The sequence below is a fragment of the Uranotaenia lowii genome, chromosome 1, assembly GCF_029784155.1.
Source record: "Uranotaenia lowii strain MFRU-FL chromosome 1, ASM2978415v1, whole genome shotgun sequence".
Taxonomy (NCBI): domain Eukaryota; kingdom Metazoa; phylum Arthropoda; class Insecta; order Diptera; family Culicidae; genus Uranotaenia; species Uranotaenia lowii.
This window is the reverse complement of record NC_073691.1, coordinates 90,140,689-90,157,619: the sequence shown is the minus strand read 5'-3', so window position 1 is coordinate 90,157,619 and position 16,931 is coordinate 90,140,689. Positions and strand designations below refer to the sequence as shown.

General features: G+C 37.1%; 2 long non-coding RNA genes across 2 annotated transcripts; both read right to left on the bottom strand.

Moving 5' to 3' along the window:
- Nucleotides 1–1,364: 1,364 nt before the first annotated feature.
- On the bottom strand, nucleotides 1,365–2,720 carry LOC129749633 (uncharacterized). Its single transcript, XR_008738107.1, has 4 exons — nucleotides 2,470–2,720; nucleotides 2,345–2,410; nucleotides 2,176–2,245; nucleotides 1,365–2,060 (listed from the first exon to the last, which is right to left on the bottom strand). It is a non-coding gene; the product is annotated as an uncharacterized LOC129749633 (long non-coding RNA).
- A 2,061-nt stretch (nucleotides 2,721–4,781) lies between these two features.
- Nucleotides 4,782–6,212, bottom strand: LOC129749628 (uncharacterized). Its single transcript, XR_008738104.1, has 2 exons — nucleotides 5,164–6,212; nucleotides 4,782–5,101 (listed from the first exon to the last, which is right to left on the bottom strand). It is a non-coding gene; the product is annotated as an uncharacterized LOC129749628 (long non-coding RNA).
- Between the last annotated feature and the right edge of the window lie 10,719 nt (nucleotides 6,213–16,931).

The following is a 16,931-nucleotide window of genomic DNA, read 5'->3' as shown; positions in this document are numbered from 1 at the left end:
GTAGTTACCTGCACAATTAAAATATGCTGGAGGATTGTTACTATTCTTGTAACCGTTATCTTGGAGTCTAGAATTGTAACACTTTGCTTCACATAATTTTAAAAATTTCCAATATCACGGTCATCCGGAATAGGAATTTTGGTAACGGGTCTTTCGCGAGAGTACGTTCCTAAAATTTGATAGTGTTTCTGCTGATTTTGTTCTTGTTTGAGGCGAAATTCCTGATATTTCATTTTCCGACTCGTATTTGTATTTGGAACTTTTTTTTTAACTTCAATTCTTGTCCGATGATAAACCAGACATTTCGCTAAAAATTGTTCAGGTTCTGAATCCATTTCATTGATGTTCCAGTCCTAAAAAAACAAAAATTATGTGAATAAAAATAACACCAAACAAAAATCCATGAATGCTGCAACAAAAGCAATCAATTTTGTACAACATAAAACGTAAATTTTCATTTTTTTTTTACAATTTAAACTTAAACCACTTCTTTAAATAAATACTTGGTTCGGAATACCAATTCGTTTGGAGAACGACCAAGATCTAATCAGGAACTGATTTCGTCTCCCTCCGGGGGATGGAGAAATGTAAACATTGTGAATTTGTTTTCTTTTATGTGGGCGCCAGAATGTAACTCGACTGACAGCTACACTCAGTGGGATGTGCACACGCTAACTTTTGGCTACCCCTTAACGAATACTTTTGACCCGTTATTCAATAAGACTGGGAGAACTCCTTTTTAAGGATAAAGCGGCTGTACCCTTTAAGGGGTACTCAGCTTGATAACGCTTCAGCGGATGAAAATTACCCCTTATTTGAAACGCATGTATCGGATAATTACCCCTTATTTGAATGGCAATTTCAGGTGCAGCTTTTGGGAAATATGTTTGCTAGGAAATAAATAACAACCAAATGTCACATTTATTTCAGTTTATTGTAATGAGATTAATTGAAAAATTAAAATAATTTTGTATCGCTATCACTTTGTTTACCATCAAAGTTAGTCCTCCGCGATTGGGTTTTGAACCATGCATCGTCTTATCATCGACGTATTCCGGAACTGTGCAGTGCTGAAATAAAAATATGAAAAATATAATTTCTGAAAGAAAACAATGTGAATTTTCAATGAAATACTTACAACCTTCCTCTTCATTATCAGTTTAACGGACTAAAAATAACGCTTTGGATTTGACAACATCTAAAACTACCCCTTTTGAAGGGAATCAAGCTTCTTGAAATAAGGGGTAATATTGATCCGATAAATTGACCCGTTATTTGACAGATCGCGAGGGTTCTCAATAACGGGTCATTTTTACGCCTTTAAGGGGTAGCCAAAAGTTAGCGTGTGGGAGGAGAAATTATGGGACTCAGGGTCGTTATGTTAAGTTCACCACTGTTCACTTTCCTCTGCGGTATCTCACAACAGGAACTTCCAGATTCAGCGAACGTGCATATCCAGGGTGCCGAAACGGGTGGGTACCTCTCATGCTACCAACCAGAGTTAGACGACATCAATTAAAGAGGAACTATAAAACCTGTCAAACTGTTAGGACCACCCCAGGGCGAGGACTGAAGACAATTTCTGATCTTAGATTCGTGGGAAAACCCGAAAGAATAAATCACTTACGGAGGTCTACGGTTCACAAATATGGATGTTTTTATTCCTAATGGATAGCCCTAACTTTATGACGTGCTACAACATGGGGTACTTGCGGTATTATTGTGTTGCTACGATGCTTCGGTCGATCTAGCTTTCCGCCACGACCAATGGCGGATTCCGATGGTTGTGAATAGCCGCATCCGTTGACACGACTGTGAATCGCTGTTTTCGGAACGATTCCACTCGTGCTCGGTACTACTTTGCATGCGTTAGGGACAGCGAGATGTTTGTGTCGATGCTGACCCATGGATGTAAGGTTAGGTGCCGACTCGAGGTGTTGTATCGATGGAGTCGAGGCACGCAGGGACCTTTCTGTCCGGATCTGGTGATTGCCTGGGGATGAAGGAATTGTGGCTCGACAGAACCAGCACAAACCAGAAAGAAAAAGGCCCTCTTGGACCTTTCCGAGGGTGTTAGCATATTGTAGACGTCATTTGTTTTTAACTTGTTTGTACCCACATGTGGTTTTATGTTTTTAACTAAACCTTGTATATATATATAAAACATTATTTTACCTTTTTCTTTGTTTTTCGATTGCTCGTTTGTTTCCGTGTGTTTTAACAATGTTTATGTTTGTTACGCTTGCTTTTAATACGATAGAATAAACATAGATATTATTTTAATATGTTGTCTTTACAAAGCACATGTTTGTTCTTTTACTATTTGTTTTAACTATTACCGTACTTTTTAGGCTTTTACACAATTTTAACTTTATGTTCACCGTGTGTACTTGTCGCACTTTTTGTTTCTCTGTGAAAGTAGACTTTAGGTAAATAATTTAAACTTTATGTAATTTTACAAATTTTTACTCGACAAACTAACACGTCGCGCACTTCTTTTCCCTCAGGCGGTCACGAACAGAAAGGACAGGACAGGAAACGGATCGCTAACAAAGCGCTAAGTACACTATCTTGTCCAACCAACACACTAACAAACAACTATTATCTACAAAACATTTTAAGAGTGTGTTGCTTTTCTGGGTGGCCACACTTCCCCGCTTTGCTCTTTAAAATACACGGCGCCTCTGGAGAATCTCTGAGAGTGCCGTGAATGAGTGGTGAACTCCTGGACAGGGATGTCAGTTGTGCTGATAGAGGGCGACTGTTGTAGGGTTTTCTGAATTGTACAGGGATGTTTGAATTTTGTGACGGAGTCACATAGACATTAAGTAACAGATGGTTACACGAGTAATATAAATTTCCCCAAATAATTAGACGTTTCCGAAGTAAATTAGCATTTAATGCAGAACCGCAAACCAAACCGTGTTTTTTAAGAAGCTCATAAATCAGAGAAGTTGAATTTATGAATTTGAGGACAGTGACATACAAGTTACTGGCATAAATAATAATTTTTATGGAAAAACTGAAGAATTCGGTACAATGCTCGCTACTTTTCATAACAACTACGTCATCATTCTGGAAATCTGCCAACCAATATGGCGGATGAGGTAACCTGTTATTTCGAAGAACTTTGCTTCAGAACCTCCTGTAGGTGGGCCTTTTTACACTGATAAGTGTTTTATAGATGTTTTAATGCAGTTTATAAAGCTTGATGATGTTTTATAACAAAGTTTTCAAGCGGGCTTGTAGATTAGTATAAAACTTAAATTGTTGCTTGGGTTTTTGATTCAGCTCAATTCAGGTGAACTTCACCTCGCTACGAGGTGAAATTTACCTTTTTTGGATTCACATTTTTTCTCGGTGAATTGTACCTTTTTTCATTCTTCGTTTCAGGTATATTTTACCTCGCTGTGAGGTGAGTTTCACCTCGAATAGGTATTACCCGAATAAGAAAATACTGTAACCAAACAGTTACTATAATAGTTAAACAACTATTTGGAACAGCGTAAAAAAACTTTTAGAAAACGATAACTGACATCGTAAAAAACATTCCACTAAATGTGAAATCCAAAACGACGGTCTGTTGAATACCCAAGTAACCATAAGCACTAAAATCTAGCATCAACTCTGCTCTAGCGTCAGCTATAGTGCTTGATTCTGTGCATCATTTTAGCTCTGTGAGCCAGGTTTGGCGAAATTAACTGCTGCATTAGTGCAGAAACTGGTATAACCCTATAAAAGCACTGTTATAGCATTGGTTGAAGCTACAGCGTTGGCGGGCAAAATGCTGGGAAAATGCAAATGGCGTTCGAATGAGGTTCGACCATGCGAAAAAAAAAAATATTTTGGATTTTTGTTCGGTTCATTTTTTGGCCATGATACTAAATTTGTAATTATTTTTATATTCGCTTATGCATATTGAAGAGATCTCTCGGATTGAATTTTCTACATGATATTTTTTTTATTTTTCGGGTGGAGGTGACCTGGAATCGAACTCATGACATATGTGGCTCTGACATTTGACATTGACTCTGCCTGTGAACCTATCAGGTCCGCGTTAAATCTTTAAAAAAAAAGACCTATTTGAATCAAATTTCTAGCAACCGGTGCCCTAAATTTGCATTGATTCAGCATCAATCAATGCTAATGTGCTTTGGCCTAATGCCACTGTAGTGCTTACATAGTGCTTAAAAGCATTAAAACAAGCTTGTGTGATGCCAATTTAATGCTTAGAAAATATAGCATTTGTTATTCTGATTTAGAGCAATGTTGCATTTCAAAAGCATTGTGCAAAGCTGATAGAATGCAAGTTGCATTTTAAAAGAATGGTATAATTCTAACATGATGCAGCATAGCACTCGAAGGGCTGTTGTAATGCAAAATTGCACTTGATGTGCTGATATAGTGTAATTTAGCCTTTGAATGCTGGTGTAAAGCTATAAAAATGCAAAGCTTTAGTGCTTATGGTTACTTGGGTATGGCGTTAAGTTATGTTACTGTTTAGAACTGTTAAAACACTTGTATGGAAGAACTGTTCTGCAAACAGTTGAGATATCGTCCAAAAATCATTCGTGGAAAACGTATTCTGGTCATCAAACTGTGTTCGTTACGGTTTTTCTTAAAGTTCTCTTGTAACAGAACATTTACAGTAAAAGTTGTAAAACGATCTGATATGACGTTCTTCCAAAGTCATGCGTATACTGTATTCTGAATCGTACGGGAATGGAGCATGCACACATACAAAAGAAAGTTTTCTTTATTGTGAAAAATAAAAATGACGATTTTTCGATTTTTAAATATTTTTTTTATTCACTCGATGTAAAATATACTACTGACCTAATTATAAACATAATTACCGTCAACTATTCATCGAAAAACACTGGATGTGCGAGTTGGAAAAAAAATCCTCCTGGAGCGATGGGTACCAACTTAGATCCATTTTTCACCCTTCCGACTCGGACTGTTAACTTGTTGTCATTAGTTCCTCCACCGGGACGAGGTCTCATTTCCGACACACTGGCGGAACATTCGCTTAGCTGCTGAACCTCGAAGACAGGATGGCTCCATTCAGCGTGGAATTGCTCCTCCAGCGAATATGTTGCTGTAACAAAAACAAATCCATTCTCATATTTGTGAATGTTAATGTTCGTATGTTGAATTTACCTGTTGCAAACATCGCTGGTGTCCGTTTTCCCGTTTGTTCTGTCCAGATAGTCCGTCAGTCGATGGCCAAATTGAGGGGACTTGCTGCAGCCGCTGGAATGGCACACGAGATTTTTTTCGAGAAACGCGCGCGGTAAACGAAGTGTTGTTGTTTTTTATGCTGTCGGCAGTGATGCCGACTAGACTGATTTTTCAAAATTTCACCAATATGAAATTAAATTTTAAAAACAAATAAAAAGTGATCGATGAATTTTATAAAAGGCAAATTTCAAGGACATAGAGTTTAAATAACTTATTACTGAAATCTAATTAAACGAAAGCAGAATAACTGATTTTTCCTAAACTCAAACAGAAATGAGTTTTACATTGGGTTAATTTTGGTATCTTTATAAGAAATTCTAACTTTGTATCTAACATTCGACCACCATCAATTATAATGCTGCTTGCTATCTGTGGTACCCTTCGATTTGTCCACAAGTAACACATTTGCACACCAAGGAATCACTTCGGTTCCTCATATTCACAAGTTCACAAACGACACTTTATTCCGCGTGTCATTATGATTCCTCTCCCGATTGAACCATAGCTCTCTCTATACCTGGGATGTCGTCATGTTCAGTTTGTTCTCACAACTATAGTTTCTCTATATCTTGTAGTCTCGTATCACCACACTATCGACTCAATAATCAAAATTTAATTTTTTTTTGTCCAAAAGATTTTTTCATAAATCTGTGCTGAGTTTATTTTTTCAAATCATCTGGCATCTCTGACCCGCGCTGCGGTCATTTTTCACATGAGTTTGACAGATGCATGAACGCTTAGCATTATGGTTCGAGAACAGTTTTACGACTGTTAATAAAATTGAAGTAAATCGTTAAACCATTCATTCGCCTTTCCTGATACCATCACTTATTCACAATGAAGTTAATTTTAAGTTTTTATCGTTGTCGAAGTAAAGTTTAAAATAATAGCTACGTTTACAGAGACAATCACTTTTTCTGGAGCCGTAGATGTGTCGTAGTGACTATTTGAAATATAGTTTTTTAGTATGCGGGTAGAAGTTACCTTTTTGGCTTTTGCGAGCATTCACCTTTGCTGTCTCGGTAAATTTTACCTTTTTATTATTTTCCGTGTAAGAGCACCTGTATCCGTGGTCCAAACAGCCGGTTTAGACCCAAATTCCGACCCGAGCAACCGCATTGGTGATCCATTATACCAGTTTCAACTCAACTTTTTTTAGAGCTGGTATAAGGATTGATCCAAAACTGATGAGATTAAGATCCAATTTGACGTAATTCTATTGCTCCTACAGAGAAAAGTTGGATTTTTGCAACTCTTCCAAAAGAAGAAGAAAAACTACCGCAAGACGTCAAAGCTGTTGCACTGAAACAAACAATTCAGATTATATTTATGAGTTTTTGCGAGCAAAAAAAACCATTGTTTAAAAGTCAATTATGAATGATGCAGTGACATTTAAATCCGTTTTCAATGCATTTTACCAATTCTTAAATGATTTATCACATTTATTTAGAAAAGAAATGTATCGAATGATTGATTTGAAAAACAAAACGGGAACCAATCTATTTCTTTATTTATAAAAATCTATAGTATTAAGGGATTTATTCTCTAACTTTAAAGCGGATGGTATAATAAGAGCAACACGTCAAGAAACGCGACGGAACAAGCATCATTTTGTTCAGAATTATTTATAGTCCATGTCATAATTACAAAAAAAATAGTGTAGGGAATGTTTTCGACGCCTCAAGAAAAAATCAAATTCCATTAATTTTCAGTAGAAAAGTTGACTTCAGCTATAAACTATAGTTTTTGAAATATATTTTGTTCTAAAACTATAAGAGTATACTCTGTAACAATTGATTTTAAATGTTCTTTTATTACTGATTTTCGTGATAAAATAACTGGAACAACCACTGATTAAAAAAAAATGGATGCCTAAACCAACCCAAAACATATTTCTGTTTTTTTTTATTCAATGCTTTTTATTTAAAGAAAACCATTGATATTTTATAAACGTTTATTTTATTAAACAAACAATTTGAAAACATTTATCTACTTAATTTCTACCGAACAACATACAACGGAAGTAAAAAATATAAAAATAATAAAATGGAATCAAATGTGATCGATATCTGTGCAATCGGAAATTTCATTGACTACTTCTAATGAAAATGAAATTTCCGATGGAGCAATCGTTGTTGTTGTTGGAATTTTTGAACGATCCACTTCCGCTCTGTTTCGGAAAATTTTAAAAAGATTTTTTCCCTGTTGCATCTGTTAACCGTTCCGTTGAGTTCAAACTTGCAAACCCAATTTCCGATTGTTGTTGGGCTTTTGTTTTAAATTTTGGCAAGCTCTTTTTCCAGTCCTGAAGTACCCAAACAAACAATGGGCAATTTTATTAGGAGACGCATGCTTCTCCATTTCTGCTCTCAAAAGCGCCATACCTGAAAGCGATTTTGATTTTGAATTTGCAAAATCATATTTCACTTCTTCTTTCCTTTTTATTCGCATATGCTTCTCTTTATCAAAGGACAACAAAAAACACCACCAGAAAAGAAGCCTCAGATATAAGATGATTATTTTCTTCAGTGTTACTCGGTTACACTGACGAAAATGCAGCCCATCAATCGAGCTGTCAAATTACGGTTGTCAAATTTCGGGTCTAACTACCGTTGCGTGAATCCAATTTTTCTCTAAATACGCAATAAACCGTTTGACAGTTAATGGAACACGAATGCAGTTGCCAGTTTTTTCATTGGATCGGATCTAATTTCTTTGGTTCAATTCTCGTATAAATTAGACCCAAGAATAGACCACGAATACAGATGCCCTAAGAGCATCTGTATTAGTGGTCTATTATTGGGTCTAATTTATACAAGAATTGAACCAAAGAAATTATATCCGATCCAATGAAAATACTGGCAACTGCACTCGTGTTCCATTAACTGTCAAACCTGTCAAACGGTTTAGAACTGCGTCAAATTGGATCCAAATCTCATCAGTTTTGGATCAATCCTTATACCAGCTCTAAAAAAAGTTCACGCTCTTTTTTTTTAACTCAAAATTAAGTATGACCGAGGTTCAAAACATAGTTCGATTCTATGAACTTAAAGTTAAGTACCCTTTTTCCTCCTTGCGATGGATCAAAACGGAGTTCGAACAGCGAACTCAAAATTGATCCCTTTTTTTTCCTTCGGCGAGGGATCAAAGCTGAGTTCGACCTTATGAACTAAAAATTGAACTCTCTTTGTTGGACTGAAAACACTTAGCGAGTTCAGTCCGAACCGGAACAGCAACCAACGAACACGTCGCAAAATTTTGTCGTTCCGGAACAATTACCGGAAGACTATGAAGGAACTTCATAATGAAATGCATGTTCACCGTGTCAGCGTAAAATTCTGTCCGTCATTGACATCATATGGTGAGCGGCTTGGAATGTCCGGAAACTTCCGGATGTTGTTTACTTCCCGTGGGAAGTAACATCCGGAAGTTTTCTTTGACCGGAAATGTCAAAACTTTTTTTTTTTTTTTATTTTAAAACTATACAATTTTGGCTTAACTTTTAACACATAGCGGGCCAAGTGGTAAAACATAAATCAAATTTACAAATCTATTTTGCAATCGATAAAAAAGTTTGCTACTACTTTGAGGACTTCTGTGTTGAGACTTTTGAGCATTATTTGAACATCTGGTGTAATTCTTTTCTCCAACAGGATTTTCCATATCGTCCATCTCCTTGTTCCATAATTTGAACAGGTAAACAGGAAGTGATCTGGATCTGCGTTAGACGCGCCGCACTCACAGGTGTCGTTCTGGATAATTCGGTTCCGGTACAGATGAGCTGGTAGACGTGAATGGTTGCTTATGAGCTTCGATAATATTACAATCTCTCTTCTACTGAAGTCATACTGGGCAAACCACGGTTGTAACGAAACGGAAGATAAAATACTATGACAGTAGCGACCTTTAACTCCAGTATTCCATGCTGCCTGCCATCGTTGTCGACTCCTAAGACGGCACGGGAACGATATCTCATTGGTAGTTAACATATAAGTATCATGAGAACTTTGTCTTGAAGCGGCCTTAGCTTCTTGGTCGGCTAACTCATTCAAAGGAATTCCACGATGTGATGGTACCCAAATTAACGTTAATTTGGATCCTCGAAATTGAAGGGATTTCACCATTTCCTTGATTTCATACCAAGCTATTGAATACGACGACTTGGCTGTGAAGCTTTGCAGGCTTGTTAAGCAGCTCATGCTGTCGGTCATAATAACATAGTTTCCGTTTGGACTTTCCGAAACTATTTCAACTGCTTTTCGAATGGCCAAAAGTTCCGCAGTATATACCGAAGCTACTTGACACAGCTTGTGTGATGTGAAAGGAATGTTAAAGTTGTTGACAACGGCATATCCTACATTTGATAAGTCTTTCGAACCATCTGTTGCTAGTAAGAATGTTCTTTGGTATTTCTCTTCAATGAAATTCATTACAGTATCCTTTGTACTAGCCTGGCTGGGTTGTGCTAAGAGAGCAGCCACCGACAAGTCGATATCTATCTCATATTTCCGCACATTTGGTGAAAATAGATAGCATGGATGTGTTTGTAAGGTATTCTGCAAAGGAAAGAAATCGTTTAAATCGTGGATGGTTTTTTGAAATTCTGTTGATGCTAATGCGGATTCCAGTGTGGGTTGGACATATAGTTCATTCCAATTTTGTAAGTGAGCTCGTTTGTTGATAAACCGCATGATCGCCATTTCTCTCCTAAATCTCAGAGGACATAATCCAGCTAGGACTTCTAGTGATCCGGTATGTGTAGTTTTAGTTGACCCTAAACATACACGAATACATGCCCATTGGATTCTGTCCAAAGTGAGAGTATCCCGTTGAGTCAGTTTCGTCATCAAAATGGAACCATATTCGATGATTGATCGAGCGCTAGCTTTATAAATTTTGAGAAGCGAGGAAGGATGTGCACCCCAGGATTGTCCTGAAACGCATCGCAGGAAATTGATGAATGGTGCCACTTTTTTCCTAATTTGAGAGATGTGATAGGTCCATTTAAGATTCCGTGTTATGTGCATGCCCAGGAGTTTAATCGTTTTCACGTATTCCACAGGTTGGCCGTTGATCAGGATGTCAGGAGGATTTTCCGGTTGCTGCGTCGAGATCAGTAAACACTTGCTTTTGGTGGGAGATATTTCGAAACCGAGATCTGTTATGCCATAAACTAACGAGTTCACTGCTGCCTGTAACGCTTCACAGCATGCGTTTACATCTGTTCCTCTTTTGGCTATAGTTGTATCATCTGCATAGTTGATTTTGATAACATTTTGCGGAATATTTTGCAAAAGTCTGGTGATCATTATGTTGAAACAGATTGGACTCAATGGTGAACCCTGTGGTAATCCTTTCCACGTAGTCCTTGTGATGGTATTGGAATCTCCTATATCCGCCGATAGAATTCTTTCTTCGAATAGGATGTATATTAGACCGCTGCAAAAACTGACTTTTTGCTCCCATGTGTTTTTCCGATTCCTTTTTGCTCTCCAATCATCTGTGTTAAATATAAGATGATTTGGTTCATCCCTGAATTAGCGCAACGGTTTTTAAATTTGTATGGAAATTAGTATGGGGAAAGTTTTTTTTCTAGATAAAATTCGCTAGGGAAGCGATTTAGGGTTTTATGCAAAAAATAACTTCTTCATTGGGTTACTGTATTCTTAAACTTCAATTTTTACTAAGGTTACTTTTAGCTAGATGCTACCAGAAAAAAGTTAAAGCAATCTGTAAAATAAAAATCATTCATAGTAGATCAACAGTCAAAACTGTCAGCAGCACTGGAATCATGAACTTGCATGCAATTTTCCTAGCTAAATACTTGAACACAAGCAACTGCGTTGCATACACAAAGGCGTTTTAAATCGGGTAACGCAGATAGAAAAAAAAACTACAGCACTATGTAGAAAGTAAAATACAAACTTTTTGAGATCATTGAAGATATACGGTGATAGATGTGGTGAAACGTTCCCGAAATTCACAACCAAGTTGAAAAATAAGATAAAGTTACGCATGTGGTATACCTACTCATTCCGCGGGCGGTCAAATGACGGTAAACACTTTCCTCTAAAACTCTCTTGTTTTTCGACCGATTTCTACAAAGTTTATAGTTTTGGAAAGCTCGTAATGTGACTTAAATACGAATTTCAGCTACAATTATTTTTCTCAAAGTTATTCAAAGTCGAAGAAAAAAATTCGTAAAACAGGATTCGGGAGAGGCTCTAAATCAGTTATTAAGGACTCGAAAAGAATTTCACTCAGTGCCAGAGAACGTTGCGATCCAGTGCAAAGCCAATTCTAGGTGCTAGAATAGTCTCAAAAAAGGCAGATTGATAAAAAGTTAAAAAAGAAACAGCTACCTTTGAAAAGTCGTCAAAAATTCTGTGTTTCGTGTTTTAGAAATCTAAAGATGCCAAAATGTCACAAATTATGTCAAATTTCCATTTCACTTTACACAAACGGGAACAGCTTTGGCGGTTGATTTATTAAAAATTACGGTTTACCAGTTTTTTACATTTTTAGTGGCCATGATCTTAAGAAATTTTCAAAAAATATTTCCATATGTGTAACATATAGCTTCTAACTTCAGCGTTCTCAGGCACTAAGTAATTTTATTTTTTCGAGTACTTAATAACTGATTTATAGCCTTTTTCCCGAAGCCTGTTTTTTCGATTGTTTTTTTCTTCGACTTTGAATAACTTTGAGAAAAATAATTGAAGTTAAATTTTGTCTGAAAACTGTATTTGAGTCAATTCACGAGCTTTCCAAAATTATGAACTTCGTAGAAATCGGTCGAGAAACAAGAGAGTTTAAGCGGAAGAGGTGTTTGCTGTCATTTGACCGCTCGCGGTATGAACAGGTACACAAAAAATGTCGATATGTTTAGTGTTAAATGTGCAATTCATCATCTGAACTTCATTTTTGTGTAAATTTAACACAATACATACAGTTTTTGTGAATTAATGATTGAAAACACGATAAATAACGCATTTTTTTAGAATAAATCAACTTAATTTATGGTTTCGGACCTGATTATAACATTTAAAAATAATCATTTCCTGTGGACTCTGTGAATTAGTTAAAGCAAATGATTTAAGAGGTTGTTTACCGAAATCGATTGAAAATTATATAAGTTATGCTTGTTTTACTGTAATAATGATGCTTTTTCTCTAAATAATACCACCATAGTGTAAAATAAACTAACTAAACTTAGTTTATGAAGAATTCAACATTGTAAATCTTCACCTGTTAAACGGACTGACTTTAAACTGATTTCTGACCGATTTCGGACCGATTCGGGACCGTTCCTTCGATCCGGGAAGGAATAACTTGCATGCAAGTTTTCAGCCAGCGATGCCATGAGTGAAGCAAACTCGTCTAAGTTTTTGATAAATCTTTTCTAAATTCCAAATATCTTTGTTGTGATACAACAAAGCATCATAGTACCTTTACATCATTTGTAGAGATTAATTCGAGGAATAGTATTCAGCCTTTTTTTTATTTTTCCGAAGTTTCTGTAAATCTGTAACGATTTATGAATAAAAAAAATTGATTCTCCATGTAATTCTCCATACAAAATTAAAACTCGTTGCGCTAAATCAGGACTCAATGTATCGCTTCCAAACTTTACGGAGATTTTTGTGTGTGAAAATACCATCAAAAAATGGTATGGGAGTTGTAATGACTCATAAATTTCAGATTTCCCATACAAAGCCTGCAGCGGTCTAATGTATATGTTGCGGATAATACATTCAGGGATTTCTAATACTCTCAATTCTCGGATTAGGAGTTCTATTTCAACATTATCATACGCACTTTTTATGTCAATGCTACAGAGAACGACACATTCCTGACAACTAAGAGCGTTTGATCCTTCTTCGATTAAAGGAAACAGAGCATCCATCGTTCCTTTTCCCCTCCGGAAACCACTTATTTCATCAGGAAATTTGAAGTTACTCTCCATACACCATTCTAATTTCTCTTTTATCAGTAACTCGAAAACTTTGCGGAAGCAAGATGCAAGCGCAATGGGACGCACCCCAGAAACCGAATCTATATTCTGTTCTGGTTTGGGGATAATGATTATTTTAAATATTTTCCAAGCCTGAGGGATATTTCCATTGATGAATATATCATTGAAAATTCCCGTTAGTTGTCGAAGAGCCGAAAGCGGTAGTCGGTTTATAACTGAATATGTTATTTTGTCGATTCCAGGTGCCGAATCTTTTCCGGTTTTGAAAACAGTTTTCAGATCTTTGACTGTGAAAGGTGAGTTAGATGAATGATCAGTACATTGACATCCCAAAAAATTCATTTTAGATTTTCTTGCTGTTTGAGGAGCTAATTTGTCCAAAAGATCAATCACGACTTGCTGTGAAACCATCTTTCTCGAAGCAGACGTACGCGACTTAAAACTTCTAGCTAAGCGCCACATAGTTTGCAGCGATGTGTCACTATTAAATGAATCACAAAAAGCTCGCCAACTTTTAATCTTCTTCTCTCTCACCATTTTCCTGAAATCACGTTCTGTTTCTTTATATGTATTATAATTTTCTGAAGTCAAATTCCGCTTCCAGGTTCGAAAAGCATTTCGAGTAGTCCTTTTGGCCTCCGTCAATTCATCGTCCCAGTAGGGTTGTGGAACCTTATTCAAATGTGTGTGTCGTCTTGAAACCGGCGTCGCATAAGTGAGCGCGTTGTCGAAAAATTGCTCGAATGTCAAAGTGAAATCTATGTTGAAGAGCAAATCATCAATTTTATTGTTGAATAACTCCCAATCCGTTTTCTTGATGTTGATCCCATTTCGATGTATCGTCGCGTTGATTAAGTTCGTTCCGAAATAAATAGGAAAGTGATCGCTTCCGTGCGGATTCTGTTCAACGTTCCATTCGAAGTTTAGACTAAGACCTGAGGAAACCAGTGTGATGTCGATGGCACTCCACGACCGGTTAGCATCAAATCTAGTCGGACATCCATTATTTAAAACTACTAGATCACTTGTTTCTAAAGCGTCGGCTAAATAATTTCCACGAGAATTGTCTGAAGCATTTCCCCATAATGCGTGTTTCGCATTAAAATCGCCTGAAATTATGCAAGGTTTTGGTACGGCCGAAAAAAAGTCTTCAAAACTGGATTTTGACACCACAGCCTGGTGATGAATGTACAGCGATACGATTGTTACTACTCCAAAGTTGCATTTGATTTGACATGCTGTATGTTGAATGTCAAAAGTTCCAGGAATATTGAATGTCGTCGGTTGCAGTTCATATCTAATGGCGAGAGCTACACCCATCGAATTGCTACGATGGTCGGATCGGAAAATCGCATGATGTGGAATTGATAAATTTGCTGATTGATCCAAGTGCGTTTCACTCAGAATCACAATATTAACATCAGAAGAGTTTATCATATTGATAAGGCTAGGCATTTTACTTTGAATTCCCCTGCAATTCCATTGCAGACATTGTAGGGGGATTGTTAGTTCTGAATCGTTCGATGTGAGCTTTTATCATAATCTCAGCGTACTGATGTATGATTTCATTCGATTGGTAACCGCATCTGACATTTTCACGAGTATTTCCTCGTTAATTCTCTCGATCATGGCAACATCATTATTGGGGATCTCGAACACATCTGCAATCATGTTCAGCATGGCATCTGATTCGATAGTTGACTGAATGGACTCACACACCCCGTTAGAAATGTTTACCTCTAGTTGGGGGAGCTCGTCATTCTCGTCAATATCATCGGCTGCATATCGTCGTTTCGGGCGGGGACCTTGGTGTTGATTAGTAGATGGCTGAGGAATCTCTTGTGGTTGGTTTGCAATATTATCGGAACCAGACTGACAAAACCAGTCTGTTTTCCCTTGCGAGAATGTATCTCGACGTTGTTGTTCCTTTTGCTTCTTGAGTTGGATTTTTGGGCAAGCTTTAAAATCGTTAGCTCGGTGAGGACCGTGGCAATTCACACACTGTGGTGCTTCAGAAATGCAGTTGTGATCAGGATTACCTGTTCCGTTTAGACAGTTGTAGCATCTAACCTGACTTTTACACTGCTTTTTGTGATGTCCAAGTCGCCAACATTTCCCACATTGGCGCACAGGATACACATATTGCTTCACCGTGTATAGAACTTTGTTTAACTCAACATGCGAGGGTAGGATCGATCCACTAAAAGTGAAAATAACTGTGTAGAGAGGAATATCGAGACCATCTTGTTTCTTCACAATTCTACGACATTCAACGATTTCAGGGTTATGTTGTTGTATCAATTTGCATTTTTCATATGCACGAGCCGTTATCAGTTCTTCATCTTTCACATCCGTTTCTATATATGCAACCCCGAGACATTCAACTAACCGCTGTGGGATTACAAAACGGAGATCGGCAATTTGCTTCTTAACAAGAGTGTTTGCCGATTCTTTCGTTTGGAAGAGGATCTTCAGTTTTGTTTTCGATATGGGCATAGCACGTACATAATCATCGCCAAATGTTTTCATCATATATTTGGCTATTTTGGCACATGCAAGGTTAGAACCTGTCACAGATTCCACGATAACAATGACCGGGCCGGAATAAGATTCAGGATACTTTCTTACTCGGCGTTCCTTAACCGGTGGTTCCGAATCATCGCCGTCAGGCATTTTCAATGCAAAGAATGAAAGAAATACAAGAGAATTAGAATGCGCTCAACACAGCTCACAACGATATAGGTCTGATACGTACCAAAGCACAGAGCGAACTGAAATGTCAAAACTTTCCACCGCTCTGTAATTGCAATGCAATGTACCGGAACAGCAACATCCGGGTACAACAAATTTAAATCATCCTTCAATTCCCTGAAAATAAGCTACCCTCGAAAAAAAAAGGATAAATTCGAGTTCGGCTGTCGAACTTAGTATTGAGTATGCCTATCAGAACTTAGTTTTGCTATTGCCCAGTCAAACTCAAAGTTGAGGGAAGCCACCGAGGTGCTGTTTTGAACCAAAACTACTTAATTTTGAGTTTAAAAAAAAGAGCGTGTTGGGTTGAAACTGGTATAATAGATCACCAATGCGGTTGCTCGGGTCGGAGTTTGGGTCTAAACCGGCTGTTTAGACCCGAACTGTTGCTCTAAGAGCACCTGTATCCGTGGTCCAAACAGCAGGTTTAGACCCAAAGTCCGACCAATGCAACCACAGTGGTGGTCCATTAGACCAGATTCAACTCAACATTTTTTTAGAACTGGTATCCGCGATCCAGATAAATGTTTGACGTTTCGTAGTTAGGAAACATTAATGAACCTACATATAAGAGAAGCGACGCTAGAAAAACAAAATTCCGATCGATTTAAAAGAACTTACTGTAGAATTGGTTCCAATCGATCCGAGCTTTTGTCGCGAAGCTTTTACCTTTCTAATTGAAAACTCAATTTAACCACGGAGATTGGAACTGAATTGGAACACAAATAAAAGTATAAAAATAATGAAACTTAAAATGGTTTCAACATTAAAATTCTTTCCGTAGCCCTAATGCGATGTATTTTTTGCAGTGTACATATAACATGATTTCTTTCACTCCATGAATATATATGTCGTAAATTTTTTTTTTCTAATAAAGTTTAGTGATTATAATATTGAACTCTTGAAATCAGTAGAGGAACCAATATTTTACTAAATATATTTTTTCAGTACAAAATCATCG